This window comes from Somniosus microcephalus, chromosome 12, assembly GCF_052327205.1.
Source record: "Somniosus microcephalus isolate GS21.2 chromosome 12, FLI_Smic_1.0, whole genome shotgun sequence".
Classification (NCBI taxonomy): domain Eukaryota; kingdom Metazoa; phylum Chordata; class Chondrichthyes; order Squaliformes; family Somniosidae; genus Somniosus; species Somniosus microcephalus.
This window is the reverse complement of record NC_140998.1, coordinates 78102926-78121956: the sequence shown is the minus strand read 5'-3', so window position 1 is coordinate 78121956 and position 19031 is coordinate 78102926.

The following is a 19031-nucleotide window of genomic DNA, read 5'->3' as shown; positions in this document are numbered from 1 at the left end:
TTCTAAAATATCTCCTTTTGTTCTTTTGGTGATGATCTTAAACTTATGACCTCCAATTATTGAGTCACTGACCAGTGGAAATAATTTTTCTGGATCTACCTTGTCAAAGCCTCTCATAAATTTCAACACCTATCAGACCTTCTAACCTTCTCTGTTCTAATGAAAAGAGCTCCAGTTTCTCTAATATCTCCTGGGCGCGGTATTCTATAAGGTTTACTTATACTAACAGTGATGCAAAAACTGATTCAACTACCAACTGTGAAATAGTTGCAAAACCTGATTATGCACTCTCCAATGTATCAATTTGTGATATTTTAGAAATGCCAGCTGTGATTACATTATCGCCAGGAATTTACGTAGCTGTAACTTTGGTAGTTCAGCAGAAGCCCTGTTTACATGCATAAATGGGTCATCCGCCAATGTTACACCAGTGGAGCAGGAAAAGCCCTGAGGAAATTTCCAGTGTATGTGGTATACAGTACTTAATTTAAAATGGCATCAACAATTTCCACATAGTTTAAATTGCGTGACATAATTGGGATAGCGTGCCACAGGACTAACAATTAATTGTGCTGATAGCAGCACTGGCCTTGGACATGTAAATTAAGAGAGGGTAATGTCAGTCGGCGTGTAATGCTGAGTTAACATTACCTTAGCGCTGAGTTCAGCGCTGGGTCCTAAGCTCGTCATGAAAACCCAGCGTTCAGCAGGCTCACAGAGATACTGTCAGCATCTCTTAAAGGGACACACACATCTTTCAGGTAAGTTTGCATTTAAGCTTTTGGACGAGAATTTTATTTTAATTTTATTGAAGTAGTGGCTTGGTGCAATACATGCTAAGCGTTTTATAAGTGTGCAGGGAGTGCTGCTGGACACTTGCAAGGCCTTGGATGGTAAAGGAAGGCCTCTGAGAAGACATAAAATGCTGCAAATACTCAGCAGATCAGGCAGCATCCGTGGAGAGAGAAACGGTGTTCATGTCTCAGGTCAATATGCTGCCTGACCGACTGAGTATATCCAGCATTTTATGCTTTTATTTTAGATTTACAGCCTCCGCTCAAAGAGGGAAGAGGAAGACGCAGAAGAAAAATAAGCAGAAGATGAAGACGCACAAGAGAAGGACGCACAAGAGAAGGAAGCACAAGAGGAGGAAGCAGAAGGAGGGATACAACCCAGACAGCCCCTTTCTGGCTGGGATATCTGGGATGGAATCATTCGCCTGCGGTCCCAGATACCACAAGCCCAATTTTCCTTTCTACATTAGTCCCACACTTTACCTTCCTCTGTTACTGACCATCACATCGTCCTCTTGGCCACAATGCTGAAATAAAAGCGGCAACTAAGCAAACTTTCCAATCCAACTTTCTACATCTATCCATCCAATATGACATCAAGAAATCAATTCATCACCTTATGCATTCCCTTAGTGAGTGTCTTGTGTGTGCCTTTGCCTATCCAACTGATGTCACACAGTGTTACCCCAGTGGCTGCACCATGGCTGGTGGAAGGCTGGTGACTTTCAGCGGGGGACACGGCAGATGGCCTTGCTGGTCGACCTTGAGGAGCTGGTAGCTGGGAGTAATGAATCGAATGATGGTGTTTCTGTTTACTCTTCTTCTTCTTCTTCTTCTTCTTCTTCTTAACTCTTCTCGCCCTCTTCTTGGTCACCCCTGGCTGCGCAGGCTGCATTTCTTGGGTGTGTGAAATGAGGAAGGCACAAGGGTGGAGTTGTGATGAGTGGAGGGCAGGAGAGCAAGAGGAGCATGCGAGGAGGAGAATGTATGCAGATACCAGCATCTTGTATCCTTTCAGCCCCACAGCTGGCCAAGGGCTCAGCCATGCCTGTGCCAAGAATGGGCAGCACCGTCTCCTCCAAGGGGTGAGGTGAAGCTAGGAATGGGAGGTGTGCCTTGTGATTGGTACAGATTGTTGGTAGGTGAGTAATTGCGGGGGGGGGGGGACGGGGGGAGTCATGCATTGAGAACTGTGTGAGGCTAATGCTTCAGTTGGTAGGAGACGGCTTTTGAAGATGCATTCACTGACCTTGACCAGTGGTCTGAGGTCATGAATCTTCTTTGGGCACTGGAGCCAGGGGGTGGGGATGACTTCGCTGGCAGTGACACGGCCTCGGTGATGTGGCCCCACTTCGTTCTTTCTGGAGGGCCTCCTGACCCCTGTGGGTAGAGGACCTCTCTTGCAGTGTTGACCCCCTGCACAAAACTAGAGTGTTGCGTGCAAGGCCCTGGGTGCTCCTTCCCTAGCTTTCTGAGCCATTTGTGTTAGTGCTGAAGCACTTTTCCCATTTCTATAGCTGCAGAAGGGAATTCAGTTTTAAGAACTGAAGACTCCCATTTGGGAATTCTTTTCAATGTTAATTTTTTTTTCAGAAGGCAGTTGAGCTGTAAGGGCTAAAAACTGCATCTGTTTACATAATTTTTATCGTTTCAGAAGGGGGGCATTGCCCTTTTAAGAAAACAACAACGCATTGCCCTTTTAAGATCCCACAATGCTTTGTGAAATCGTTTACCAGGAAATGTGGCCCTAGTTTGAAAGGGCATATTATTTGCAGTCTTTGGAACATAGAACTTTGTACTACATGTTTCACTACTTATTGAGAAATGTGACGACAGCAGTATCAGCCTACAAGTAAAAGGAGTGCAAAATGGCACTGTATTTGTGTTAAAAAATGACCATGCTGCAAAATGAATCCCTCCGCTAAATGCTGAATGAAACTTATCCTACGTGAGAATTACTGAGATTATTAAAGATATGCTAGTGTTTTCTTAAATGTGAAACAAAAAGAAAACATTATTCCAAAGGGTTTCATATCTCTGTTTAATTTTACATAAGAACTTACTGTAGGTCTTGGCAACTATGCAGAACATAATTGCAGGTCATTCAAATAGTGCTGGGTCTCAGGAGAGGTAGAGTCTTTTCATATTTAACCAAATTTCCTTTGTAAAGAAAATATAAGCTGCTTGGGCTTTCTGCAGTACGTTTTCCAAAGTGGTTAAATTATATGTCAACAACCCACTTCTACATTAATAATGTATTTGCATGCTCCTTTGTAAATTAGTTGCTAGTGAAAAATATCTGAATTGATGAACTAATGATCCATAGAGCTAGATATTCATCTATTTACCGCCACTCAGTAGCGCTATGAAATGGCGATAAAATGGTGGCCGTTGCTCTTTCGCCAGCTAGTGGCAGGTCCTGCGGCGGCCGTCATATTCTTCCACCCCTTGGCACTGCTGGTAACTGGCAGCACCCTGGAAAAAATTGGCGGCGTGGTTAACCTGGCGTGCAAGCACGCTGACAGTGGTGATGTCTGCACCTCTTAAAGGGACACACACATCATTAGGTAAATTTGAATGTAAGGTTTTGGGCTGTTTTTTTTAAATTTTATTGAAGCAGTGGCTTGTAGTAAAAGATGTGAATATTTTTTAAAGTATATAGGGAGTGCTGCTGGACACTTGCAAGGGCTCAGATGGTAAATGAAGGCCTTTGAGAAGGCAGAACATGCTGCAAATACTCAGCAGGTCAAGCAACATCTGTGGAGAGAAAAACAGAGTTCACGTCTCGGGTTGAGATGCTACCTGAACAGCTGAGTATTTCCAGCATTTTATGCTGTCATTTCACATCCACTTGCAGAGGGAAGAGGAAGACGCAGAAGTGAAAGACACAGAAGAGGAAGAAGCCGCAGAGGAGGAATCAGAAGAGGAGGAATCAGAAGAGGAGGAATCAGATGGAAGGATGCATCCCAGACAGCCCCTTTGAGGCCGGGATATCTGGGATGGAATCATCCACCACCGGTGACCACAACCCCAATTCCCCTGTCAACATTAGTCCCACACCTTACCTTCCATCTGTTACTGACCATCACAATGTCCTCTTGGCCATGATGCTGAAATAAAATCCACCACAAAGCAAACTTTCCAGTCCACCTATATTCATCTATCCATCCAATGTGACATCAAGATATCAATTCATCACCCGTTTGCATTCTCTTAGTGAGTGTCTTGTGTGTGCCTTTGCCTAACCTACTGATGTCACGCAGTGCTACCCCAAGTGGCTGCAGCATGGCTGGTGGAAGGCTGGTGACTTTCAGTGGTGGACACTGCAAATGTTCTTGCTGGTTGACCTTAAGGAGCTGGTGGCTGGGAGTGTCAAATCAATAAAGTACAATGGCTATGCTTTAGGATGAGATGTTGGAACCATTTGTGTCTCTAAGGGCAGAACAACTGGGCAGCATTAGAGGCAGCTGTGTAAAGTAAACATGATGCCAATGCTGTCAGAGGCACCAAGACTACAACAACAACAACAACAACAACAACCTCTTAATCCACTGGCTGAGGGCCGTTAACATTCTCAGCAGCTGAAATAAAAGAGTTAGCTTGTGGTGTGAGAGAGCAGAGAGAAAGTAGTGGGTGCTAAAAGCATCTGCAGCTTGTCCTGCAGAGTGTGTGGGGTGAGGGAGAAGTCAGAAGAAACCAAAGAGGATTAGCTATAAAGAAACTCTGCGTGACATCCTCTCCAACGTCACCAGTGGCCATGGCCTCTGCTGTGCCCCTTCTCATGATGGCCAGCATGCTCTCTTCAAGGGGGATGAGGGTGTGCAGGTGGGCTCTTCTTCCTCCGGTGGCAGCCTGTTGCCAGCTGTTATATGCCACCTCCACCTGAAAGGGAGAAGTTAGTGGGAATCTTGTGAGGTGTTTGGAAAGTGTACCTATTGTGGTTGAATAGCATGACAGTCTGTGTGTGAGCTGTGAGTTGTGGGTAAGTGTAATAGTGGTGAGTGCGTGAGCATGAGGAGAAGAGGGTTTAGTGAAGTATGGCCCAGTGTTTGTAGGAGAGTGAGTGTGGGCGGTGTTGTGTGTGCTGTCAGTGTTGTAAATAATGAGGCTGTAAGTGGTGCAGCTATGATCAAAAAGAATGAGAGCAGTCTTCTTACCTTAATAACTCTAGTTAGATATTGTTAACGGTTCCCTCTCCTCAGTTATTGTCCTCCTCCCCATCAAAACTGCCATCATCATCCCGCCCTTCAAGAAACCCATCCATGACCCCTCTGTCCTTGCAAACTACCGCCCCATCTCCAAAGTCCCTTTCCTCTCCAAAGTCCTTGAACCTGTTGTCGCCTCCCAAATCCGTGTCCACCTTTCCCGCAACTCCATGTTTGAATCTCTCCAATCAGGTTTCCGCCCCTGAAACGGCCCTATTCAAAGCAACAAATAACATTGTATGTGATTGTGGTACACTATTCTTCCTCATCCTTCTCGACCTGTCTGCAGCCTCTGACATGGTTGACCACACCATCCACCTCCAACGCCTCTCCTCCGTTGTCCAGCTGGATGGGACTGCACTCGTCTGGTTCCATTCTATCTATCCAATCATGGCCAGAGAATCATCTGCAATGGATTCTCTTCCCGCTCCCACACCGTTGCCTCTGGAATCCCCCCAGGATCTATCCTGGACCCCCTCCTATTTCTCATCTACATGTTGCCCCTTGGCAACATCATCTGAAAACACAACATCAGGCTCCACATGTACGCTGACAACACCCAGCTCCACCTCACCACCACCTCTCTCAACCCTCCACTCTCTCTGATTTGTCACACTGCTTGTCCAACATTCAGTACTGGATGAGCAGAAATTTCCTTCAACTAAATATTGGGACAACCAAAACCATTGTCTTCAGTCCCCACTACTAACTCCATTCCCTAGCTACCAACTTCATCCCACTCCCCGGCAACTGTCTGAGGCTGAACCAGACCGTTTACAACCTTGGTGTCGTATTTGACCCTGAGATGAGCTCCCGACCACATAACCGCTTCATCACCCAGACTGTCTACTTCCACCTCTTCATATCGCTCGTCTCTGCCCCTGCCTCAGTTTATCTGCTGCTGAAACCCTCATCCATGCCTTTGTGACCTCTAGACTTGACTATTCCAATGCACTCCCGGCTGGCTTCCTTTCTTCCACCCTTAAACTTGAGCTCATCCAAAACTCTGCTGCCCGTATCCTAACTCGCACCAAATCTGATTCACCCATCATCTCTATGCCTACATTGGCTCCCGGCCTGGCATTGACTTGATTTTAAAATTCTCATCCTTATTTTCAAATCCCTCCATGGCCTTGCCCCACCCTATCCCTGTAACCCCTTCCAGGCCTACAACCCTCCAAGATTTCTGCCCTCCTCCAATTCTAGCCTCTTGAGCATCCCTGATTTTAATCACTCCACCATTGGCGGCTGTGCCTTCAGCTGCCTAGGCCCTAAGCTCTGGAATTCCCTCGCTAAATCTCTCCACCTCTCTTCCCTCCTTGAAGTTACTCTTTAAAACCTACCTCTTTGACCAAACTTTTGGTCACCCGTCCTGTTATCTCCTTATGTGGCTCGGTGTCAAATCTTGTTTGATTACGCTCCTGTGAAGCACCTTGGGATGTTTTACTATGTTAAAGGCGCTATATAAATGCAAGATGTTGTTGTTGTTGTAGAGCATTGCATTTTTTAATGGCATTGCAGCCATGTCCTTGGTCCTGGCAGTGGCATGCTCAGCAATCTCTTCTCACTGCCTCCTGAGTAGAGGCCTGCAGGGTTTCCTGGCCTTGGGGGGGTGGGGGGTGCGGTGGAAAGGATGTCCCTCATCCTCTTGACTGCCTGCACCAAGGCCTCTAGGGCAGCATCGGAGAACCTTGTTGCCCGCTCGCTCCCTCCCTCCTTCACCCATTTGTTCCTCAAGTTGTTTTTTGTTCCGTGCAGCCAGAATGCTCACCTTTAAGAGGTGCTGGCTGCCTTTAAGTAGCGTCATGGACTCCCCGATAGGTGTGCAGCCAATGAATACTGCGAATAGTGCTGGCTGCATGCACGGATCATTATAATTAGCAAGCAACATGAATATTGTGAGCTGCTTGTATTGACATTAACTGGCACGTGCGTGCCCGATAGGATTTCTAGACCAAAGACTTGCTTACAGCATTGGCCCTTGATTCTGAGCACGAGAGAGATATCTAGTAAAGTCCTGAAAACATAAGAAAAGCGTGGTCTTGATATAGAAGCTGACCTTTGGGTGAAGTAGCCCTTTTATGCTGCTTACGTTCTCTTCCTAGGTGCGATATGTTGCCCTTGTCTGTGAATTTGTCTGTGAATTTCATCTGCCACTTACATATTTTATCTCATTCATCCTGTGGGTCTCTGGCCACCTTCTCGCATTCAACTGCTTCCCCTGGTTTGGTACTGTCTGTGTGTTTGACCAGTTTTCATTTAGCTGCTGAATCCAAGTTGTTAATGTAAATTACTAACAATAGAAATCTCAACAGAAATCCCTGGAACACACCTCTCAACATTTCCTTGTATCTTGATATTACTCTCCTATCTACCCGTCAGCCAATTTCTTGTCCATGCCCAGGTTTTATCTTGAATTCCCACCACTTTAGCATCAGAAGCAATCTTTCATGTGGAGTGTTGTCAAAAGCCTTTTGGAAGTTTAAGTACATCACAGAATTTTCCAAGCAAAATGACCGTGCAGGAAGAAGGGAAAAAACTTTTCCCAAGAAGCTATAATTTCCACAAAAGAATCCCCTTCTGAATCTGCTATTTATTAGGTTATTATCAGATTGGTAATCCTAAAGTTTACTCCTGATAATCAGTTCCATCATTATGCCCTGTATTGATGTGAGATTGATGTGTATGTTTATCTTTTTCACATTTTTTGAAAATGAATACCAGATTAGTTTGTTTCCAATCTATTGGGACCTCCCCAGCATTCAACTCTGTCAAAATGATCAATAAAAGTGGCACAAAGTTATGCCTCTGGGCACATTTTGCAGCCTGGTGTCTGGGACAGCACTACTTCAAAATACCAAGAGCCAACTTCCAGTGCTTGATTATGAAGCTTGCAGCAAAACCTCATCCTCACCATCTGGCAGATCCAATCTCGTAGACAGATTCTTATCACAGCTATCTTTATTATTGTTTGATGAACTAACTGATTGCTCCATAACTGGGCTCAGCTCTTCTAAACCACAGTCTAACACTGGCAGCTGCATACTGTTAACATCCGAAGATTTAATAATTTTTGAACTGTGATTTGTAACTTACTTTTGTCCTGTTTAGTTGATGCTTTGAGATTCATTGTGATACAAAAAAGATCACAATGGCCCTGAGATTCCATGAGGCTCAATCCCAGAGGATACACTGGGATTGCACCAATATTGACCCACCAGGGTTTGCAGGGAGAGCACCCCATTAGCATGGGGCAGGCAGGTATAAGTGTCTCTAAGGGCGCATCTGTGGCATGCGGCTTCCCTATTCCTACAGAAATTCCAGTGATGCACAACTCTGGTCTTTCAGGCTTGGGCTGATAAGTGGCAGGTAACTTTCGTGCCACAGAAGTGCCAGGCAGTGACTATCTCCAACAAGCAAGAGTCTAACCACCTCCCCTTGACATTCAACAGCATTGCCATCGCCGAATCCCCCACCATCAACATCCTGGGGGCCACCTTTGACTAGAAACTTAACTGGACCAGCCACATAAATACTGTGGCAACAAGAGCAGGTCAGAGGCTAGGTATTCTGTGGCGAGTGTCTCACCTCCTGACTCCCCAAAGCCTTTCCACCATCTACAAGGCACAAGTAAGGAGTGTGATAGAATACTCTCCACTTGCCTGGATGAGTGCAGCTGCAACAACACTCAAGAAGCTCGACACCATCCAGGACAAAGCAGCCCGTTTGATTGGCACCCCATCCACCACCTTAAACATTCACTCCCTCCACCACCGGCGTATTGTGGCTGCAGTGTGTACCATCTACAAGATGCACTGCAGCAACTCACCAAGGCTTCTTCGGCAGCACCTCCCAAACTCGCGACCTCTTCCACCTAGAAGGACAAGGGCAGCAGGCGCATGGGAACACCACCACCTCCAAGTTCCCCTCCAAGTTCCACACCATCCTGACTTAGAAGTATATCACCAATCCTTCATCATCGCTGGGTCAAAATCCTGGAACTCCCTACCTAACAGCACTGTGGGAGTACCTTCACCACACGGACTGCAGCGGTTCAAGAAGGCGGCTCACCACCACCTTCTCAAGGGCAACTAGGGATTGGCAATACATGCTGGCCTTGCAAGCGACACCCAGATCCCATAAACGAATGAAAAAAATATATCTTTGGCCCCTTAGCTTGGAGGGCAGTTCTTATAACATTTAAAGCAAAAGAATTGGGGGGGTTCAGGCCACTTAGCTGACCTCGTTCCCATTGGTGGGGCTCTCATAAACCCTTGTGGAGGCCAATACATCTTCACTCACCTGGAGTACTGGCTACTACACAAATGCCAGCTCCCAGTTATGGAGCAGGAATGGGAACTCCTGGCTTAGGGATTTCCCAGCCTGGAATCCTCTCCCACCTAATCATTTGCTTTCTAAATTGTGGATGAAAGTTTTGTCCCTTACAGGTCATCTTGGAGAAAACTCACAGAAATGATGGAGAAATTATGCAACTAGGTCTCTCTGCCATTTCCCTGGGGACTGTGCCAATAGCTCATTGGATGAATGGAACCCCTGTGGACTTTCCGCACATAACCCCTATGCTTACACTCTGAGCAAAGCGAGGAAAGCTATAACAGAACCAGACAAACATCATTAGACTGGCACTAGTCCAGGTTGTTTCATTTCAAAATTCCAAATAAAATGACCATGCCGGAAGAATGATTAGACTTTTCCCAAGAAGCTGACTCACTCAACATTGCAATAAGAGCCAGTATTCATGTTTCCACAGATGAAAGCAATTAATAGTAGGATTATTTTTTTAAAATGTTACATGAAAAAGCCAATCAATTCCAGTTACTTAGAACTTTCTGGCTTATTTTGTGGGTGATAAAGTTCTTCTTAAAATATTAATTTAGATATTTAGAGTTCACACCTTCACCAACATGTAACAGAAAATCAGGGGCACGTTACCTATGATTTTCCATCTAAATGAATGGAAAATCACAGGAAGTTCACCCATGATTTTTCGATACACACAGGTGAGGGGTGCAAGGACTTGTGAAATCTATTTTATTATGTCCAAAATTCTACTGAAACTTTTGGAGTAATTTTGGCATAATCTTAACCTTGAAATGGGCAATATCGGATTGGCCGCCCATTATACACGCCACCCCATTTTCCTTACCACTTAAGTAGGCGAAGGCCTCATAAATATTCAAAAGTCAGGGTCCGATGATGTTATTCGGACCCCGATGTGATTTTAAACCCCAAGCCACGCGGGTCGCGCACTGTGCCATGTGCTCTGGGGAAAGCTGTCGCCAAAAGGATCCTGGGCCAGAAAAATCCCAGCAAGGTAGGGTTTTTTAAACTGTTAACGGTTTGCTTGTGAGACAGGAGCAGCAAGAATGCCCCTTTGGGCTCCACAAGGAAATCTTGGGCCTTCCCTGCAACAGGTTTCCCCCTTCACCCGACGGTGATCGCCTCCCGATTTCCCACCCCACCCCACCCCCAGTCCTTAATGACAAGGACTGTTCCCTCAGGCCTCTGGCGGTGGTCTGCAGCTGCATGAAATCCCGCTCCCACCCACCGGCCTCCTCATCACTCCCGCTGGGTGCGGGCGGGAGTCCACCTTGAAATATGGTGATGAACTCCGAGGGTTTAAAATGGCCCAGGCCTCTTGCTGGCGTGCCCATGCGAGCTTGTCACTCCGCCTGCCCCGCTGCCCCCCCAACCCCCACCACGCTGCACTCACACCAAGTTCAAATTGGGAGTGTTGTGTTTCATTACATGGCTTTGTTACATCAATCACACTTAATGTTCCATTATAGTACACTAGCTGGAGTGCCCGGCGGTGCCGAGGCTTTTTCGAGGGCATGTTGTTGTTGGAAGAGAGAGAGCGACTGGGGGGGAAGAGAGAGAGCGACTGGGGGGGAAGAGAGAGAGTGACTGGGGGGGGAAGAGAGAGAGCGACTGGGGGGAAGAGAGAGAGCGACTGGGGGGGAAGAGAGAGAGCGACTGGGGGGAAGAGAGAGCGTGACTGGGGGGAAGGGGGAAAGGGGGGGAAAAGGGGGGCAAGGGGAGGGGGAAGGGGAGGGGAGGGAAGGGGGAAAGGGGAGGGGAGGGGGAAAGGGGAGGGGAGGGGGAGGGGGAATGGGGAGGGGAGGGGGAGGGGAGGAAGGGGGGAGGGGGAGGAGGAAGGGGAGGGGGAGGAGAGAGGGGGGGAGGGGAGGAAGGGGGGAGGGGAGAGGAGGAAGGGGAGGGGGAGGGGAGGGAGGGGAGGGGGGAAGGGAAGGGGAGGGGGAGGGGAGGGGGAGAGGGGGGGAGGAGAGGGGAGGGGTGGGGGAAGGAGGGGGGGAGAAAGGGAGGGGGGAGCCAGCAGACCCTCTCCCCTCTGCCGGAGATGGCTCCACTGAGCTCCGTGCCGCCCCACGCACTGACATGCTGAGCGCAGCGCCCCGGTCAGCCCGAGCCCCGCCCTCCCGAGGCCGGGCCTGAGGCGGCTTGAGACAGCCGATTGCGGCTGGCCGGGCCCGGTTGCCTTGGTAACCCTCCTCCCCTCTCCGCCTCCCGATCTCCGGGACCGGGCCTGGGCCTGAGCGGCTTGAGACGGCCGATTGCGGCTGGCGAGCCCGGTTGCTGGGGTAATCCTCTCCGCTCCCCCTCCCCTCGCGAGCCCCGCCCCCCCCCGAATGAAGCGCGAGGAGCTTGCAGTGAGCCCAGCCAGCCTTTACCAAGATGGCTGGCCGCTGGTTCGGAATCGGGCCCAGCGTGGGGGTGGGTGTGAGGGGTGGGAGGAGCTTGCCACAAAACAATTGCCTAGGGTCCAGCATGGCTGGCAACAGACGCCCAGGCTTCGAGGCCTACCTGCAAAAACGGGGAAAGGTAGGAAAAGTAATGAGATTAGATAAAAGATTTAGAAAGTAATTAACTTTTTTTTAAAACAATATGGGGGAGAAATTGGGTGAGTAGCGCCAGTTGTTAGCGCCTAAAGAGGCAGTCAGTGGCTGTAGTGCCACTGGCTGTGTCTGAGGCAATATTCAGTAGGGGCGCTAATGGTGGCGTTAGGCATTTGCGCTGCGCCGCCACCGATGACGTCATCGGTGTGCGCAGCGCCCCATTTGTGCCCTGTTCGTGATGTTTGGTAGCTCGCTACCCGCGCCCGTTTCACGGGGCCTTACTGTGCCGGCAGCGGCGCAAGTTAAGGTGGAGGTGCGGGGCGGCCGCTTCTTCGGCGGCCGCCTGCCAGCACCTCCGTCCCCGGCCTCCTAACCCCCCACCCCGCAGCATTGCCGGCTGTTTCCCGAGAGCCCGGCACTTCTCCTTGGTGCTGGGCTCATTTGCCGGCACTCACGATCGGGGATCGCGCTGTTGCAGGCACCTCCCCCTTAACAGTGGGAGGAAGGCCTGCATTACCGCAGCGTGCCGTGCCGCAGCATGTGGCGCTGCAGCACGTTGCGCTGCGATAATCAGTTTCAGCGCCCTAAGAGGGACGCTGAGCGCCTCGAGCCTCGCCCCGTGTCCCTCGAGGGGCAATGAAACTGAATTTCTGGCGATCGGTAGCACTGCGATCGCCGTGCTAAATCCTGCGCTCCGCCGAATTTTGCGCCACTTTGGCGCCCCAACCCAATTTCTAGGCCCATGTGTTTTAAAAGCAACTTTTTTTTTAAAGATGCAGAAAGCGGGAAAAAGAAATGAAAAGTTTGGAATCAAGATGGCGGCGAGTCACCTCAGTTCAGAACGATAAGGCCCGCCCACACACGCACCGAATGGTCAATCGTCCTGTCACCAAAGCGTAGGATTGGTCAATCGTCCTGTCACTCGGCTCTAGGAGGGCCCGCCCGCACGCGCGACGAACCCGCCCCCGCCACGCAGCGATTGTTCGACCGTCGGGTCGCTCGACCGTACGATTGGTCGACCTTAATGTCACTCTATGCTAATGAGCAGATAATGAGATGCTAATGAGCGGAATTTTGAACGTTTTTTGGATACTGCGGGCGCAATCTTTGTCTCGCCGAAACATAAATACGCTTACGACCGTTCCGGAATCGTAAGCTTTCTTTTGATGTAACGCACGTGTAGGTACGCTCTATAACTTTAGAGCGTATAGCCGGACAGACACACCGAAGGACAGACAGACAGACAGACAGACAGACAGACCTATCCTTTTATTTATATATATAGACTAGCTGAAGTGCCCGGTGGTGCCGAGGCTTTTTCGAGGGCATGTTGTTGTTGGAAGAGAGAGAGAGAGCGACTGGGGGGAAGAGAGATAGCGACTGGGGGGAAGAGAGAGAGCAGCTGGGGGGGAAGAGAGAGAGAGCGACTGGGGGGAAGAGAGAGAGCGACTGGGGGGAAGAGAGAGAGCGACTGGGGGGAAGAGAGAGAGCGACTGGGGGGGGGAAGAGAGAGAGCGACTGGGGGGAAGAGAGAGAGCGACTGGGGGGGAAGAGGGAGAGCGACTGGGGGGAAGAGAGAGAGCGACTGGGGGGGAAGAGAGAGAGCGACTGGGGGAAGAGAGAGAGCGACTGGGGGGGAAGAGAGAGAGCGACTGGGGGGAAGAGAGAGAGCGACGGGGGTAAGAGAGAGAGCGACTGGGGGGAAGAGAGAGAGCGACTGGGGGAAGAGAGAGAGCGACTGGGGGGAAGAGAGAGGGCGACTGGGGGGAAGAGAGAGGGCGACTGGGGGGAAGAGAGAGAGCGACTGGGGGGAAGAGAGAGAGCGACTGGGGGAAGAGAGAGAGCGACTGGGGGGAAGAGAGAGAGCGACGGGGGAAGAGAGAGCGTGACTGGGGGGAAGGGGGGGAGGGTGGGAAAGGGGAGGGGAGGGGGAAGGGAGGGGAGGAGGGGGGAAGGAGGGGGGAATGGGGGGGAGGGGGGAAGGGAGGGAAGGGGGAGGGGGAAGAAGGGGGGGAGAAGGGAGGGGGGAGGGGGTGGAGGGGGGAGGAGGGAGGGAGGAAGGGGAGGAGGGGGGAGGGGGAGAGGGGGAGTCCCCGAGCCCCGCCCCCCGATCTCCCAATGTCCCGCCCCCCGATCTCCCGTCCCCCGATGTCCGGCCCCCCGATCTCCCGATGTCCCGCCTCCCGATCTCCCGATGTCCCGCCCCCCCGATGTCCCGCCCCCGATCTCCCGATGTCCCGCCCCCGATCTCCCGATGTCCCGCCCCCCGATCTCCCGTCCCCCGATGTCCCACCCCGCGATCTCCCGATGTCCCGCCCCCCGATCTCCCGATGTCCCGCCCCCGATCTCCCGATGTCGGGAGCCCTGCCCCCCGATGTCCCGAGCCCCGCCCCCCAATGTCCCGAGCCCCGCCCTCCCGACCACCCGCTCTCCGGAGCCCCGCCCTCCCGCTCTCCGGTGCCCCGCCCTCCCGAGCTGGCTTCAAGACCGCCGATTGCGGCTGCGAGAGACGGCCGGCGGGCCCGGTTGCCGGGGTAACCCTTCCCGCTCTCCAAGCCCCGCCTGAGATCCGCACTCCCGAGAGCCCCGCCCCCCCCGCTCGAGCTGAGCGGGGAACAGAGAGATACGCCGCGTCTCAGCTGCTCCTGCTGCGCGTGCAACCTGTCTATGTCCCGTGACCCTCGTGGCTAACGCCGTTGCCCTGGGTAACGTGACGGGGGGGGGAGCTCAGCAGAAGCCGTGGGACAATTACCTAGCTCGGGCGTGGCTGGGCAGGAGAGGCCCAGGCTTTGAGGCCTAGGTTCTGAGGCCTTACCAAAACGGGGAAAGGTAGGAAAAAGAATCTTCAGGTTAGAGAAAATATTTACAAATGAATGAATTTTTTTTTTAAACAATTTAATAAAAGCAATTTTTTTTTGCTGGAAATGTAGGTTTGAAAAGAAAAACGCAGAAAGCGGGAAAAAGAATGGAATCAAGATGGCTGACACTCACCTCGGTTCAGAACGATAATGCCCGCCCACACACGCACCGATTGGTCGACCGTCAGGTCACCGAAGCGTAGGATTGGTCAATCGTCCCATCACTCGACTGTAGGAGGGCCCGCCTGCATGCGCCAGGAACCCGGCGTACGATTGGTCGACCTCGACGTCACTCTATCGCTAATGAGTGGATAATGAGATGCTAATGAGTGGAATTTTGAACGTTTTTTGGATTCCGCGGGCGCAATTTTTGTCCGGCCGAAACGTAAATACGCTTACGACCGTTTTGGAATGGTAAGCTTTCTTTTGATGTAACGCACGTGTATGTACGCTCTATAACTTTCGAGTGCATAGCCGGACAGACACACACCGAAGGACAGACAGACAGACAGACAGATAGACAGACAGACAGACAGACAGACAGACAGACAGATGTATCCGTTTATATGTATAGATTTAAATTGTGAAACTCCTCCATTAAATATTAATCACAGCTGAAACTACAATTATTATTTAGTAACGACAATTTAAATATGCATTCAATATTTAAAGTGCTTCAGAAGGTAATTTAGACTCTTACACAAGGAGTAAAAATCAATTTCGTTATAACTCTCAGTAGAACTGTTTTGTTTCAGTGTGAATTTTTGAAGTCTTTAAAATTTGAGCTCAATAATAATTGCACATAGAATTGTTTAAACGATAATGTAACTACAGTTAAGTGCTAATAAAGATAATTTATGGGGTATCCCAAGAGTAAGTAATTATCATTCAACTCATTTTAAAAGCTTCTCCATAGAGTCCTACATATCCTCTGTGTCATTCAGCAAACATTGACTCAGTCTGTTTATCATCTGACTGGAATTTTTTTCCAATATCCGTTGGGTTTTCACTATGTTTAATAACTGCAGAGCAAAGTCTATGGGCCAATTTTGCTGTCATTAGTGCCTGGAAAATACCTATTCCCTAGCTGCTCATGACTGAAGTGAAGGCAGATTGCCAGGCCTCCAACTTCTTTTCAGAGGCCCACGATTTTGGGGGCTTCTCTCGAGATGGAATCGAGTGCCTACAGTCAGGAAATTTCCATGTAAATGAAGCAAGAGGTTTAATTCTCACCATACCAGCCTTATTTCCCTGTGGTTCAACCAGTGACACATTCATTTGGAGGGACTCCCTGAAGAAGCCTTGCCCCAGTCCCACTCAAATTGGAGGATCAGAGAGCAGAAATCAACGGCCCCACAGGTGCCCTCCTGTTGGTTTTATGGATTTTGGTCCAGAAATTGTGGCTGATGTCCAAAACCAGCCTCTCTGGCCTATAGCCTTCTTTCCTGTCCCACTTCCAGGCACAAAGCCCTGCCAGGGTCCTGTCCCACTTCCAGGCACAAAGCCCTGCCAGAGTCCTGTCCCACTTCCAGGCACAAAGCCCTGCCAGGGTCCTGCCCCACTTCCAGGCACAAAGCCCTGCCAGGGGGAGGAGGGGGCAGGTCTGTGTTGGGGCCACAACTAGACCATGGAAATTGTAGTGTATGTATCTTTAAGGGGAGAACTACTTTTTACAGCTCCTGTATACTGTAGTACCAGCAGTGACCACACCTGTATATAAACCCTGAGTAGGGATCTGTACAGTTAGTTTTAGAGTAACCCTCATCCAGTAAACACCTGTTGATTGTTCCCTGCAGTCTCTTGTCTCGTTGTTGAAGGACACACAACATCAAGATACACGGATCTAACATTGGCGACGAGAAGATTCAAACCTACCTGCAACTCTGCATCACCTCCCAGGGATTCGCTCCTGGAGAACAGTGAAAGAAGAAGGCCGAGTCCAGAAGTACGGGCGTCGACCATCCAGCGGAGACTTGAGCATCGCAGGGGAGGCTGTTGAGAGCTGGGCTTGGTTCTCCAGTCACGGTGGTCCAGCGAAACGGGCTAGCAACAGGTTTGGTGCAGACCCTTCCCGGACAGCGGCGGCTAGAGCCGACCGACGGCACAGAAAAAGGCCGAGCAGCGTCGACAGGAGAAGAGAGAGGGTAGAGCGCACAGGGCGCAGCTGGTGTTCAAGACCGAGCGGCGTTGACGGGAGAAGAAAGAGGGTAAAGCGCACAGGGCACAGCCGGTGTTCAGGACCGAGCAGCGTCAACGAGAGAGAGCAGAGCGTAGCCGGTGTTCAAGGGCCGAGCAGCGTCAACGAGAGAGAGAGGCGCGCAGGAAAACGTGCAGAGCGCAGCCGGTGTTCAAGGGCCGAGCAGCGTCAGCGGGGAAGAAAGGAAAGCGCGGGAGACGCCATTTGAGCCGCAGCTGAGAAGAAGGGAGAGCGCGGGAGACGCCATTTTGAGCCGCAGCGGAGAAGAAGGGAGAGCGCGGGAGACGCCATTTTGAGCCACAGCGGAGAAGAAGGGAGAGCGCGGGAGACGCCATTTTGAGCCAGTCTAACCACACCCAGGGATGCCGAAGAGTGGCAGTGTCACAGCGTTCGACAATGAAGTCGAAGATTGGGCGACATATGTCGAACGCATAGAAGTGTACTGCAAGGCGAATGAAGTGCCAGATGACAAGAAAGCGCTGGTATTGTTGAATTCAATGGGTGCAAAAACGTATGGCTTACTGCGAAACCTAGTAACCCCAGAGAAGCCAGTGGAAAAGGATTTTGAAAACATAGTGTCAATCCTACAGGACCACTTAAACCCCACACCGCTGCTGATAGCAGAAAGATTTAAGTTTCACAAAAGGAACCAGCATAAAGATGAAAGTAATGCTGAGTATTTAACGGAACTGCGCAAGCTATCGAAACACGGCCAGTTTGGAACGGGACTAGCAGATACTTTAAGGGACAAGTTTGTGTGTGGGCTTCAAAGTGAAGGAACCCAGAAACGGCTTCTATCAGAAAAGGCTCTTTCGCTGGACAAGGCTTTCAGCATGGCAGTATCACACGAAGCAGCCGCACGGGGCGCTGCATAGATACAATGGAGACCGCAAGAATATGGCACAAATGAAATGTCATACGGAACAGTGAAGTGCTATCGCTGCGGCAGAACAACACACGACCATAATGATTGCTGGTTCAAGGACAAAGTGTGCAGACAGTGTGGAAAAGTAGGACACATAGCAAGAGTCTGCAGGTCGGGAAAGAAAACCAGCAGCAAGAAATCTCCACAGGAGAAGTACAAGAAGGTACATAAGGTGACGGAGAGTAGTTCAGATGAACAGAAAAGTGATACAGACTCCGGAAACAACGAGCTGGGTTGTCTGAAACTACTTAATGTGATCAAAACGGAGGATCACCAAACTATCTGGGTCACGCTCAAGATAGCCGGAGTCCAAGTGAAAATGGAATTGGACACAGGATCAGCCCTAACAGTCATAAACCGAAGGGACTACAAGCGGCTATTCTCACATATACCCTTGAGAGATACAGAGATTGTCTTGAAGACGTACACGGGGCAAAAAGTCTACCCCAAAGGAAAAATAAGGGTGAACGTTATATATAACGGCAAGGAAACACCAAAAATGGACCTATATGTATTGCCAGATGGAGGACCACCACTACTAGGACATGAATGGATCTGGAAGATACAGCTAGATTGGCATTCCATACAAGCACCGACTGTAGATGCAAAAAAGGATGACGACGTCACACCTGGACGACTGTCAAAAATGCTAACTGACGCACAAGAAGTGTTCCAGGAGGGACTCGGAACACTAAAAGGCATAACAGCAATGATCAAAATAGAGGAAAATGCAAGCCCAAAGCTTTTTAAGGCCAGACCGGTACCTTATGCGATCCGCCCAGCCGTCGAAGCAGAGCTGGAAGGTTTGGAATGTTCAGGAGTACTGTCCAAAGTGGACTGGAGCGAGTGGGCTTCACCCATCGTTCCTGTAATGAAGAGGTCGTTGAGTAATACGCCTGGGGAACCAAAGAAGGTTCGCATCTGTGGGGACTTTAAGGTGACAGTGAACCCAGTCCTTCACACGGTACAATATCCGCTTCCGCGGATTGAAGATATTTTCGCCTCGCTATCTGGAGGGAAACGCTTCACTAAGATTGATCTGGCCCAGGCGTACCTGCAAATGGAGGTAGAAGAAGCCTCAAAACAGTACCTCATGATCAACACTCATAAAGGTCTCTACCAATACAACCGGCTGGTGTTCGGGGTAGCATCAGCTCCGGCTATTTGGCAAAGG